Here is a 14,643-nt window from a genome sequence, read left to right as displayed (position 1 = left end):
AAACCCCTACAATTTTGACCCGAATTTCAGTCAAAAGACAGAATGAACACTCTACCTCATTTCCATAAACAGCGGTGCGAACTGTCAAATGTTAAACCCGTAAAAACACAATGAAATTTGTACAAAGGGACAAAAATCATACACACACATATTCTTACCGGTGAAAAGACACAAACCTATAAGTTTCTATTAAAATACTTACGTTTTCTGTACGTAAAAATGCAAATATTGACACTGTTCGGAAGTTTCGCAAATCTATGACCATGGCAAATATCCAAAAGATGAGGTCACAGGTCACGTAAATATTCAAATGAGCCATGCGCGTGAAGCACGTGCACAACGTAAATATCAACAGAGGAATTTCGCTACAATACGACCGCGTTCTCCGACGTCCTCTTTCACAAAAACATGCAAGACAAGTTTGCGCGAGCGACGACCGCTTACAAAAACATGTACAGATTTTTTGCGGTTTTCACGGCCCATAGTTGTTGGGGATGCAAGAACGTAGCGATGCACAGCTCGGGATATCAACGTTTGCATTCCCTGTTGATCAAGCAATTAGGCGTGCGTGGGTGAAATTTGTGCAGCTTTCTCGGCTTGGATTCGTCGAACCTGCAACTGGGAACAGATAATCGGTGATATGTTCAAGGCATTTCTGTGCCAGTGATTTAATTCCTCCACCTATGATATTCGGAGATGAGAAACGGTAATTTGTGCATCCTAATCGTCTATGATTTTCTGTCCTTGAGTGGAATAAATTGGGCCAAGTCTTTGTAGGCTGTGATGCTGATTGTGTACAGTCTGTGTCGTGTGTCATGCACATGCATTATATATTTAGAGGCCTACCCTGTAGATAGATGTGACTGGCTACTAGGCGTAGCCGACTATCATGCTTTTTGTTGCAAAGTTGTGTTGACTGTATCACCATAGCCCAAGCTGGCACTGTAGGACTAGGAGGCCTGCACTGTCACTGAGCACACCAAAAGGCATGATATACTTGAGGCCTCGGCCTACCCCTGCTCACTCAATGCCAGTCCAGGCCAGGTACAGCGTGGGCTGGGTGCGGGGCCAATCTGTAGCAGGGCATATTCAAAATAGAATCCTCTCAGTTGTTGATTCATTTCCATTTCCCTCTCCATTCACAGTGGTCGCTGGCGCAAGAAGAAAAACGTGACTCCGGCTATCCTCTTTCCAAACCAGCCACGTCATTTGGAAGCTAAACCAAGCAATGTTGTCAAAAAGAGAGAACAAAAGCGTGTAAGTTCACAAGCTTGCCTTAGAATTCTTACGTAAAGCTTCCCCATAGAAAAAATTATCGGGATCCCAGTGGGAAACATTTACGGGATTTTTGGCCATCCCACTGGGATCCCAATTGGGATCCCAGTGGGATCAAGAATGGGATCCCAGTCCCAGTGGGATCCCGCTGGGATCTACAGGCATGTATTATCCCAGTGGGATATACAATCCCAGTGGAGTGGGATACAAATCCCATCAGCATGCTAGAGTGCAATCCATGGGCAAGAATGTACAAAAGAAGTGTAATTTCAAACATGCCACAAAACAAATATTTAGGAGTTTTTCATCCTGACCACAATGTTTCATCATTATTTCATCAAACTTCGATTTGACGTGGCGGTAAATGTTAGTGCCGGTAAAAGTGAGCCGATTAGTAGTGAAAAAAACTGCCCGCTAAATGTGCGGGAATACGGTAATACAAGGATGATGACACACATTCTAGTCAGGTGAACACCAAAACTCAAAAGTGAGAAAAGGTCAGCAGCAGCTTTGACTCCACGCAAGGAAATGTCCTCCACGAACAGCAGATTAAATCAGATCGTCCACGAAATTCAGGTGCTCATGCAGAGCTGGTGAAGTTTAGGGCATTACAGCGACAGCTTCTGCTTGTTGTTCTTGATGGCACGGAATTTGCTGTTCATACTTGATATAATCTTAACCCATAGAGCTGGCATGTCCTCCTACAGTTATAATAGGATGATGACACACATTTTGGTCAGGTGAACACCACCACTCAAAAGTGACAAAATGTCAGCAGCAGCAGCTTGGACCCCACACAAAGAAATGTCCTCCACGAACAGCAGATCATCTACGAAATCCAGGTGTTCATATGCAGAGCTGGTGAATGAGGTGGTGGCAGAACTATTACGCCAGATGGCGCTGTGACTATAAGACCCGGAAGAGGCCCGAAAAGCGGCACAGCGCATGCCCTATGACGCAAAGACGTTCTGTTGACGTAGGGCGCCGAGTTTATGACGTAACGCGCGGGAAAATGGTGTGTACATTTAGCATTGAACTTCCAAACAGAAAAAGTGCTTTAGAGTGCGATGCGCTTTACCTAGGGCAGAATTGTCGTCCTAGATGTGTACCTCTTCAGATTTGAGTCTTAAAGGTAAAGTTTGGCTGAATTTGGATGAAAAGAAGTCGGGTATTTTGCGGTCAGAAATAACAGAATTTGAGCCTTCTTGTAGTGAGCGCGCCGCCTATTGATGGTGTTGGAACTAAAATCTGTGCGACCACCTCATTGTTCAGGGCATAACTGCGGCAGCTTCTGCTTGTTGTTCTTTATGGCACAGATTTAGCTGTTCATGCATGCTATAAGTTTGTCCCATAGAGCTGGCATGTCGTCCTCCTCAGCGGGGAAGGAACTAAACACCTGGCCTGGAAATAAAAGTGAAAATATGAATGGATATTTAATATAAGTGCTTTACACTGGTGTCCACCCTCCGCTAACCAGTGGTAACCCGTGTTTTTATAATGTTTTATGTACTACTGTACAAAATGTAGAATCGGCTGCTGAACGATGTTGGCGCAGTTTTAAGCAAAACGAAGTGGGGTCTGAGTTGGCACTCAGTTCTTGCCAAAAGGGCTAGAATCCGATCCTGTATTTGCAATAGGTGTCTAATCTGACTACTAGGACACTACCATTACCATGACTACGTGGACACCACATGTAAAGAGTTTTATCGCAAAACGAGTTATAAGCCATTTTCAAAAAAATTGAGTTAAGCTATCATGGAGTAGTACTCATCAAGAACTCTTTGTGTGCCAAGTTAGAATGCTCTAGGAAACGATGGGCAACATGAGTCAAGATTTGGAATGACTTTAGAATTCCCGATCGGAAGTATAGGTCCAAGGCACGAATGAATACCGAACTGCTTTGGACGTTCAAGGGAACTAGACTAGTGGGGGACACGGTTCCTGGTAGCAAGTTGCAAGTTTACATGATACACCAAAGGGAACAAGACTAGTGGGTGACATAGTTGCTGGTTGCAAGTTGCAAGTTGCAAGTTTACATGGTACACCAAAGGGAACAAGACTAGTGGGTGACATAGTTGCTGGTTGCAAGTTGTAAGTTGCAAGTTTACATGGTACACCAAAGGGAACAAGACTAGTGGGTGACATAGTTGCTGATTGCAAGTTGTAAGTTGCAAGTTTACATGGTACACCAAAGGGAACAAGACTAGTGGGCGACATGGTTGCTGGTTGCAAGTTCACCTAGGACGCCGAAGGGGACAAAACTAGTTGGGGACACGGTTGCTGGTAGCAAGTTGCAAGTTGCAAGTTAACTTGGGATGTCGAAGGGGACAAGACTATAGTGGGGGCATAGTTGCTGGTAGCAAGTTGCAAGTTCCACGTCGGCTTTAAACCTGTCGGGGCTCATCATAGTGTTGCCAGAGAACCCCCCATGCTCAACGTGAGCGAGGCTCAACCAAAGTGAACACACATTCAACACAGCAAATGAGTCCACTTCATACAATTCAATTTCAATTTCAATTTCAATTTCAATTTCAATTTATTCTTTCATCTTGTTAATGCCCATGGGGCTGTTGCAGATCATGTACACACTAATCCATCGCGTTGCCATTTGAATCAATCACCCTCCGCACTTTCGGTCGTGGCGTCATCCTCCACATCCCGACTTAGAATAGTCCCCATCACTTCAAACTGTGGATGATCCTTGGTGATTGCACGCATCTGTGTTGACATGCCTTCAGTCTTATTGAAGTGAACCCGAACCAACACCCTTCCTTTTGGTATTGCTCAGCCTCATCATTACCCTTCCTTTAATGGTATTGCTAAGCCTTACCAACAACCTCCCTTTGATGCTATTGCTAACCCTAACCAAAACCCTTCCTTTGATGCTATTGCTAACCCTAACCAACACCCTTCATTTAATGGTATTGCTAAGCCTAACCCTACACCGTTCCTTTAATGCTATTGCTAACCCTCACCAACACCATTCCTTTAATGCTATTGCTAACCCTCGCCAACACCCTTCCTTTAGGGGTAGTATTATGAGGGCACTAGGTTAGGGTTAGGGGTTGTATTATGGGGGCTCTAAGGTTAGGGGTAGGGGTAGTATGATTAGGGTTAGGGGTTGGGGGAGGGGTAGTATGGTTAGGGTTGGGGGTGGGGGTAGGGGTAGAGGGGTAGTATGGTTAGGGTTAGGGGTTGGGGGAGGGGTTTGGGGAGGGGTAGTATCATGGGGGTGCTAAAGTAACAGGGTTAGAGTTGGTTAGGGTTAGGTTTGTGTTATTTCCCATTTTATTATAATTATTTTATTCTATTTTTAATTATGTATTTATTTGGCCATTTATTTTAATTCTTTATATATATTTTGTAAAATGTAATTATTAATTTTTAAAAAAATGCTTATATATATATTATATATTATATTATGTATGTAATATATATACCTATTATATACATTATATATTATACCTATTATATATAATATATTATATATGCGTATAATATAATATATAATATATATAATATATACTTTACCTACTTCATTCATAATACGGCATTTTCGACTTATAACTCCAGCTACTTCAGATGAATGTATCGACTGAATAAATAAGTCAACATGCAACCTGCAACCATGTACTCATTTAATAAGTCAACTTGCAACCTGCAACCATGTACTCTTGTAAGTAAGTCAACATGCAACCTGCAACCATGTACTAATTTAATAAGTCAACTTGCAACCTGCAACTATGTACTCTTGTAAGTAAGTCAACATGCAACATGCTACGCGCAACCATCTCTTTTAAACCGATTCACAACTTATCATTACAGCCAGATCCCGTTAGCGAAGGTTAAAAAGCGAACCTCAGGTTGCAAAGGCAAATGCATTGAGGCCGTGAGGTTGGAGTTTCTCTTTGAATTGCCCGATGATGTTGTTATTAGGGTAATCAGGCGTGATCAGAGATTAGCGCAATCTAGCCTAATCTCCTATGGCATGTCTGGCTGACCTACCACAGCAGGTGTTACGGAATTTGTTATCGTTACTCCTGCTTGTAAGTGGCACATCATCTGACAAAATCAGAGTGTATTCAATGTAGGCCTAATGGCAATGCTTCAGATGAAGACCTGATCGGTCCTGTCGGATGCTTGTTTCTATATTGCAATATTGTAGTTGATCAAAAGATGGTGTTAATTCTAGTTTAACCCCCTGTGTGCATTGGTGCAGGATGTAACTGCTTTTTCGGACTGTTTGTTTATAGTAGGCCTATATGTGAAAAAAACATTTCTTTTTTTTTTATAGTTTTTTTAATCAGACTGGTTTAAACATGTCATTACAGCCAGATCCCGTTAGGGAAGGTCAAAAATCAAACCTCAGGTTGCAAAGGCAAATGCATTGATGTCTTGAGGTTCACTTCTCTCTGAGTTGACCGATGATGTTGGTATTGGGGTAATCAGGTGTAATCACAGATAGTCTAATCGCCTCTGGCATATCTGGTTGACGGCAGACGGTAATAAAGGCACTGGAAAAAAAGGTACGGAAAAAAAGGCACCAGGTAAAAAAGGCACTAGGAAAAAAAGGCACTGGGAAAAAAAGGCACCAGGTAAAAAGGCACTGGAAAAAAAGGCACCAGGAAATCTCTAGGTTAAAAATTCATTTGGGGTGCCCCCCCCCCCCCCGTGCATTTCTATATGTGTAATCTGCAATGTGTAATGTGCTTCCAGGTCTTTCTCACCAATAAAACTGCAATGAGACTCATCAAGAATGTTTTGCTAGATGTCAATAGCCACTCTTGTGAAACTATTGTATCTTGTAGAAATAGGTTATTGGTGAGGGAACCCTGAATCTAACTTGATTAAACTACTGGACCAAATCGGATGATCTTTGTATTATTTTTTATAAGGATTCCCTGCCTATCCAAGCTAGTTTTTCTGGTCGGAGAGTACTGAAAATAGGCTTTGGGACCACCCAGTATTCTGTTGATGTAGAAAAAAACTACACATAGAAATGCACATAGAAATTTTTATTTTTATTTTTTATCTATGTAGTAGAGATTTCTCAGAGATTTCCCATACATTTTTTAGCTCAGCTGACTAAGTCAGCCGAGCTTGTCAAATAAGTTGTTCAGTGGCGTCCGTCTGTCCATCCATCCATCCATCCATCCATCCATCCATCCGTCCGTTAAACCCATGGTGCACATTTTGTAACCGTAAGACCTAGAGACTTCAATTTTGCATTTCTGGATACTTCTGGTCAAACTCTACTTTCAAAACAAAATTTGTCGCCATTCGACCTACTTCCTGCGAGCGAGAGTGCATGAAGGAAACTGGCCTATATCGGCCTAGGAGCAGCAGAATTAGTCGAAATATGCTCTAATATTAAGATAAAATTCTTGAAAATCTATTTTATTGAGAAAAAGTTCAAAATTTTAACAGGAGAGGGCGCTACCTGCCTTTTAATTAGTTCTGCCGATTCAAATTCCCGCCCGATGACGTCAGCCATCAATGAAGTCTCCTATTTGCCAGTTCTCAAAACATGGCAGCTACACAACAAAAGCAGTAGCTCCAGGAATAAATCACTGTTCACTTCAGCTTCGTAATCGATTGTACCCCCACTTTATTGTGTTTTGTGTGGTGTTCCTATTCAATCAACGATGTAAGGCCTTATTATGTTGGTTTTAATTGAGAAGGTGCATTATAAGAGGGGTATGAAATACCGAAGCGGAGACAAAATGGCGGCATGTTGTTTACGCTATGTGCAATAATCTTGGAGCTCAATGACACTCAAGTACCCAATTTTCTGCTTAAAAAGTAGTCTGGTAGGCGATATTATCACCAGTTCGTTTCAGTGGTAGTCATAAGGTCTTTAGGGACTAAATTCAGAAATTAGTTCTTGAATATTTGGCGACATTTCTGTGAAATCGATATCGGAAGTGCATGCTCTGTTCGCGATGACATCGCCGATGTATTTTGAAGTGGAGAATTCCCACAGTATGTGCAGTGAATCGGCATGATTCTGTTCGCCTATTATGTTTTAGTTCTACGATTCTTTCATGAGTAAAAAGTAGACATTCTAAGCAATACAATAATGTCACTCCCATAAAAATTGATTGGAAATTGAGGGAGCTACGGCATTCTCTTCGGCAACTGGCAGCGCTGAAAAAATACATTGCATACTGTACAATACCAAATGGCACATTTTAAAAAGCGCTCATTGGACAACGTAGGGAATCACCAGAAATGACGTCATCGCTGGTCTAAATAGAAAACTACGGTGGCGCAGTAGAGCACAAGAAAAGGTTTAGCATTAACTTCGTCATGCAAGCTTCAGCAACAAAACGATTTCTCATGAATGATTTACTTGATCATCATCAGCTTGTTTCCCCTGATAGATAAAAAAATGATTTACAATTTCCATCAAAGTTTTCTATTTTGTGTATAGTCACATGTTATTTAACTGGCAAGGAGCCAAGCAGTTTTGAATATTCGCGGGAAAATACTTCGTACTTGTAAACGAGGCTATGACAATGAGTATCCTCATTCATGGCAAAAACTTCATGTTTCGGTAAATATTTTCATACGATGATTTCATCCGAATTATGGTCAGGATTGAGGAATGAACAGTGGCATAATTATGTCAACCAAAAACATTGGTACCGTAGTGAACGCAAAAGGATATCAAATACCATGGAGCATGCCATTTTCAAGCATAATGAACTAAACACCGGGAAGAGTTTAATGATATTAACTCAGCTGAGCGCCAGGCCCTTGGGCCTCTTGTTTTGGTGCCATTTTTTCCAGTGCCTTTTTAACCTAGTGCCTTTTTTTCCGTACCTTTTTTTCCAGTGCCTTTTTTTCCAGTGCCTTTATTACCTACATCCCAGCTAGCAAATTACATGGGACCCATATGGGTGCCAAATGGGCAATCTGGGTTGCCAATATGGGTCCCATCTAAACAAACCATATGGGGCCCAGATGGGAAACATGGGGCCCACTTCAACCATGTGGGACCCATATGTGTTTTGCACCGTGGACGCCCATGTGGGTACCATCTGGGGAAAGTGGGGTATCTGGGTATGACGTGGGGGTTGCATGGGCAAGCACCACCTTAAACCCCTGTAAATCCCAGTTAGTGCCCACCTGGTCTGATGTGTTCTACACTTCTTTGAATAGTCTATGTCATCCCCAGACACGTTGTCTCAAAAAGAGATTGGGGACACTGAGTTAAGTTCATTGAGAATGGAAAAACGAAACAAAATGTATGATAAAAAAATGAAAATATTTATTTGATTTCTATAATGATTTGCAGTTGATATAGAAATACAGTAGAACCTCTCTCAGCGGACACCTCTGCCAGGCGGACACCTCTACATTACGGACACGTCCGGCCAGTCCCGATTTTTTCTAAGTCATTTCAAATTACAAAAACCTCTGTACGGCGGACACCTCTCTATTCCGAATTGCGGACAGGGCGATAGCCAATTTTTGGTCCAATTCCCTCCCAATTACGGACAGTAGGCAAAAAACAATGGTTTCCCGCGTGCGCTTGGAGAGTCAAGTAGGCCCGACAGGTGTGATATTTGCGTAATTAATCAACGTAATTACCCCATGGCATTGTGTTTTTGTATCCTAATTAAGCCGCGGCATTTGTTTACTCATCTTTTCAACTAATCACATAGGCTTATTGCATGTATTGTGTCAACGGACACTCATAAATCCACGCGGTTTTGTCAGTGTTGCGGCGAATATGCGTTAGTAGAGAAATTAGAAAAAATTAATTATTAATCAAAGGTGGCTGATGGACAGAAATTATGGGGTTTTTTTCACACATTATGACATGTCGAGAAGATTTCGCAATACAAGGGGCACCTTTTACTAGAGAGATTATTCACGCTCTGAGTTCCAAAGTAGCCCACGTCATTCAACGCAACATCACAAGCAAATACCGATCAGCCAACAGGTTTAAAGTTTCTACGCTAGATGTCGACACAGAGAAAACCAAGACCTGCAAGGCGGGAACTTCAAATCCACCTATCGGACGATTTGGCATAACCTCTCTAGTGCGGACACCTCTCTATTGCGGACACCTTGGCCCAGTCCCATGGGTGTCCGCAATAGAGAGGTTGTACTGTACTTATAATATACTGAGTATCAACAATGTCAAAGCACCAATGTTATTGAATAAACCTGAGATTTTGTCCTGCATAACAAAATGTATGATAAAAACATGAACATATTTATTTGATTTCTGTAATGATATGCAGTTGATATAGAAATACTTTTAATATACTGAGTATCAACAATGTCAAAGCACCAATGTCATTGAATAAACCTGAGATTTTGTCCTGCATAACAAAATGTATGATAAAAAAATGAACATATTTATTTGATTTCTATAATGATTTGCAGTTGATATAGAAATACTTATAATATACTGAGTATCAACAATGTCAAAACACCAATGTCACTGAATAAACCTGAGATTTTGTCCTGCATAACAAAATGTATGATAAAATGAAATGGCCAGGGCCATTGTGCTCACCTCATGTGGAGGAAAGATGGATAAAGAGCATGGCATTGTGTCATGTAGTGTTAGGTTTGATGTAGGTCCAAGCAATTACAATTTCCCCAAAATGGCCAATTTACAGTACATTCGACCTATGTGACCTTGAAAAGTAGGTCAAATCAAAGAAGACCCGGGTGACACATTGAATGGTTGTTAGAATTAGATGTACCTATGATATAAAATTGGTGCCAATCGGGCAAGTCATTACTAGAAATAATGGCATTTTGAAGAATTTAGGATTTGGCCCCCTCCCTGGAGGCCAAACGGCAAATCAGATCGCACCAAACTTCGGTACCTGCGATCACCTGACCAAGGGGTACATGTGTACTTAATTTGTGATCAATAGTCATTGCAGTTAAGAAACGTGCCATAGTTACGGCCTGACGGCGAATTTACGCCATTTGACCTCTGTGACCTTGACAAGAAGGTCAAATTAAAAACCTGTGTGACATATACTGTATGGTGGTTAGATGTACCCATGATATCAAATTGGTGGCAATCGGGCAAGAAGTTAAGGAATGATCACATTTTTAAGGTTTTTGGATTTTGCCACCTGGTGGTCAAGTGGTGAATCATATTGGACCAAACTTCGGTCCCTGAGATCACCTGACTAAGGGGTAAATGTGTACCAAATTTGGTATCAATTGTCATTGCAGTTTAGAAACGTGCCATCGTTACATCCTAACGGCCAATTTACACCATTTGACCTCTGTGACCTTGAAAAGGAGGTCAAATCAAAAACCCGGAGGATATATGATGCACCTTTGCTAGAAGTACCTACCATATTTTTTTCAAAATTTCCCGACTACTATTAAGGGAGATATTGCATATTTTCACTTTTAACGTTTGGCCCCCTGGTGGCCAAACCATGAAACGAATCAGACCGAAACTTGGTCTCCAAGGTGTCATTACATAAGGGTACATGTGTACCAAGTTTCAACTCAATAGCTCTAACAGTTACGAAACGTGCCCTGCTAACGGACGACGGACGACGACGGACGACGACGACGACGACGACGACGGACGACGGACGCCACGGTATGGGATAAGCACACCTCTGCTAAGAGGTGAGCTAAAAATGAACATATTTATTTGATTTCTATAATGAATTGCAGTTGATATAGAAATACTTATAATTTACTGAGTATCAACAATGTCAAAGCACCAATGTCATTGAATAAACCTGAGATTTTGTCCTGCATTTCCATGTTTTGGCAAGTCACTGTTCATCACTATGGTTATATATATTCTTAATTGTCACTATCAGTATTTTGTGGCTCTGGCAGGGCAGGGTCATTTCCACCTGGCAATTGTTGTTCATTGACGACTTCAATCCTCTCGCCGCACGTTTTCCTCCTAGTCCTCGATCACGCGCATTCGTGAATCATGTTGACATTTTCTCTGCGATGACCTTGTCTGTTGCCTGCTTCTGATAGGCATGTTTGCGAACACCTCCTGAAACCAAGGTAGTATAGTGTAACAGTATTATGTACATCACAATAGTTTTCTGACAAGAAGACAATCAATAAGTAGTATGACAGACAACAGATGAGAGGAGTATTGGCTATATTTCATAATTGACATCGTTTTTGTGATCTAATGGAAAGGCACTCCACTTTTGGGTTGCATGGACAAAGTTTGAATTGCTTCAAGTTACATTATGTCAGTATTTCAGAATAGAAAATAACTTAAGGGAAAATATTTTCCTCCATCGTGACCAACGTGACTTTAGTTTGAGTTTGAACAACTCATGACGACAAAAAGAAAATAGCAGTAGCAATAGATTGATTGAACAGGATGAAAACAAGGCTACGAGTACCACTACATAGGCCTACAATACATGATCATGATAAAACAGCAAAACAGGTAGGCAAGACACACTGCACAGTGTATTTTCACGTACATAAATGTACACAGTTAAATGTACAGTGTAGCATGTACAGTTACACTAGCACTAGCAGCCTACAACGAACGGGATATCACAACAAAACATCGAAGAATCTGCAGGATTGTATTGAAAGAATGTATATAAAGCACACAAACATCAAGATTGGTGCTCTAGACAAAGTCACAACTAACCTGGCAAACCAAAAACTATTCTAATCAATGAAATTATGGGAAAGTTTCTCTGCTTTTGAGTACTGGCGTGAAGAACAAAATCAAATATGGCGGCTGACAATGGCGTGCAAGGAGGCCACAATACTCGTCCCCATCAGCTCTTTCAGCTCCATTGGAGACGCACGATGTACTCGGAGGCCAATGGGGACGATTTTGATTTGCTTTGGCGCCAAACAAATTTTGTAAAATGCCAGCTTTACTCATAAATTTCATAAAACATATTTCATTATCATAATCTTGAATGGGCCTCATGTAAACCCTTTATTTTTAAAACAATATAATTGGAAATTCTCAGATGTGGGATTGATATGGGGTTCATATGGGATACATTGGGCTTGCAATTCTCAATTGATCCCCATATTAACCATCGCAAACCCACATGGGGCCCATAACTCAAAACCCATATGGGCTTTCCCATATGGGCCCCACATGGTGAAATCCCATGTGAGATAAACCATCTTGGTCCCACATGGGTTACATGTGGGCCAGATGGGACCCTGCTTGCCCAGGTAAAACCCATGTGGTTCCCATTTGTTTTGCTAGCTGGGATTCCTGGCTGACTGCTTGCCACAGCACGTGTTACCTATATATAAGCTGACAAGATGTTGAGTTTAGTAATGGTCAACGGTGTAACTTTTATGTGTTTGCTTTGTGGTTATGTTGGCTGAACTTTTGAAACAACTTTTAACCCCTCAGGACCATTCTCCTTAATGGTCAAGCCATGCTGCTGCGTAAAATGTAGTGTTGTTAAAGGGAATATCTCGTAGCAGCGATAAGAAACAAGATTTAAATTTTTGGTTTTTGCGGGCTTCTTTAAAAACAAAAATTAACTTAGTCACAGCATTTTCTTCTTCTATATGTGTGTATGTGAGGGGGCGTCTACACTTAGCTTTATGACATTGCTCATGTTCCGGACACTTGCGTATGGGCCGAGGCTACGGAAACTGTACCCCTGGAAGTGTATGGCTTTCAGGGGGGTTAGAGATAAAGATATATAAAATAATCATTTGTTCCCCGGACATTCAACTTTTGGAACGTCAGTTCCCGTCAGAAATTTTAGGGAAATCCCAAGGGTGTCTAGTTCATGCCTTTGCGTCACCACTATATCGGGCTCCACAAATCCATGACAGATTCCATGCTATATTCCTGTTCCATTTCAGTTTCAAGCAGACTGTGACGAAGCGTGTGCCATACAATATTCAAATATCCCAGTACATTTATCCTGTGATAGAGTGGTCTAGTCTATAAAAGAGCCAATATTACAGCCTTGCCTCTATCTCGACCTAACTTGAAAATAGTACACATCCCTACGGCCTATATAATGTATGCTATTGCATGGCCTACTTACTGACACAGACTCCCTGTAGCCAGGTCAGAGCTATCCATCGAATTGCAATGCATCAGGTGTGGATATACTGCCTATCATGTGATGTCCAGTTTAGCATTAAGCATGCTGTTTCATCTTTACCTGTTCTGTTAACGCACAGACCATGCATACCTTGGCCTAGGAATTTTATGGTCAGTCTGGGGTGAAATCCCAAGGTGTATTGTAACAGTGACAAACAGGAATATTGCTTCAAATCTGCCAAGGGTTTGTGGATGAAAATGTGACTCCTGAGGGTTGAAAGTGGGTAGAAGGCCAGGGGCAGGGGTAGACGGGAGTGAGAACTCTGGCCTTATGATAGTCATCCTCGGTCATCTTGAAGTCACTATCACTATCAGGTTTTCAGTTCTTTCATGACAGACTCCTTCATGAATATGATGATGAATACTTGTTTCATCATCTCTGCCTCAGCTTACAATATTTGAACGAAATTTCATGGACATCAGATAGAAACCAATGCAGAAGCATACACTGCTTCTCCGCATCAAAATCATTGAAGAGATACAGCAACTGTTCCTTGACCAATCCATAACTCATCATTATATAACATTATATAACAATTCATGGCAGGAATTCAGCAACACATTGAGTTCATTCAATCTAATCCACTAATCCACTAATCCACATACCCATATTGCACCAAGTGTAATGAACCCAGTAAGACAGGTAAACCTGACACAGTAGGTGGTGTCTGTAGTGCAATAGCAGATGTCAAGGAGGAAGGCCTTGGAGTGCAATAAATCAGCTTATCTGACCTATTATAAACATCCAGCTGAGAGGCATTCCACCTATTTTGCTCATCTTTCACTAACGGGGTCTGGCTGTCATGTGTAGTGCGGAGGAACATCCGATCGGTAATTCTAAAGATTTGCCAAAAAAATTTTCGAGGCAGGCACCTATCAACAGTCTCTGTAATCACTGGTAATTACTAAGTCCTGAAGACATCTACAACTCATTTTGCGATGAAACTCTTCATGTGCAATACCTTACTTTTCAAAGCTTTCCGCTTGTTGTGAGCGAGTGGGACCTTGTTCTTTCCGGCCCCCTCAATCGTTAAGGTAGAACACTCTTCCCCTGTTATTAGTGTTTCGAGGAGTTACAAAGCCAGCTTCTCCCTGGTCTTTGACCTCTGCACTATGTTCTTGAAACGCCTTGCAGAGATCCTTACGCCATACCTAGAATCTCCCAGGTATTCCAGTTCTGAAAGAAACCAAGATATTACATCATAACGTAAAAAAACCCATATATGTGACCCGTCACAGCAAAACTAGGCGCATGTCGCTCTGAGCTTGGCAGCTTGAGACGGACT

At 41.5% G+C, this 14,643-nt stretch overlaps 1 long non-coding RNA gene across 1 annotated transcript in view; it reads left to right on the top strand.

Moving 5' to 3' along the window:
* Positions 1-567: 567 nt before the first annotated feature.
* Positions 568-14,643, top strand: part of LOC135485890 (uncharacterized) — a 119,946-nt gene continuing 105,870 nt past the window's right edge. The window contains exons 1-2 of the long non-coding RNA XR_010446649.1: positions 568-706; positions 1,146-1,257. This is a non-coding gene — a long non-coding RNA (uncharacterized LOC135485890). The remainder of the gene's footprint in view (positions 707-1,145; positions 1,258-14,643) is intronic.

Source organism: Lineus longissimus, chromosome 4, assembly GCF_910592395.1.
Source record: "Lineus longissimus chromosome 4, tnLinLong1.2, whole genome shotgun sequence".
In the NCBI taxonomy this organism is placed as follows: Eukaryota; Metazoa; Nemertea; class Pilidiophora; order Heteronemertea; family Lineidae; genus Lineus; species Lineus longissimus.
Note: the sequence above shows the minus strand (reverse complement) of the source record. Positions and strands in the feature narration are given on the sequence as shown.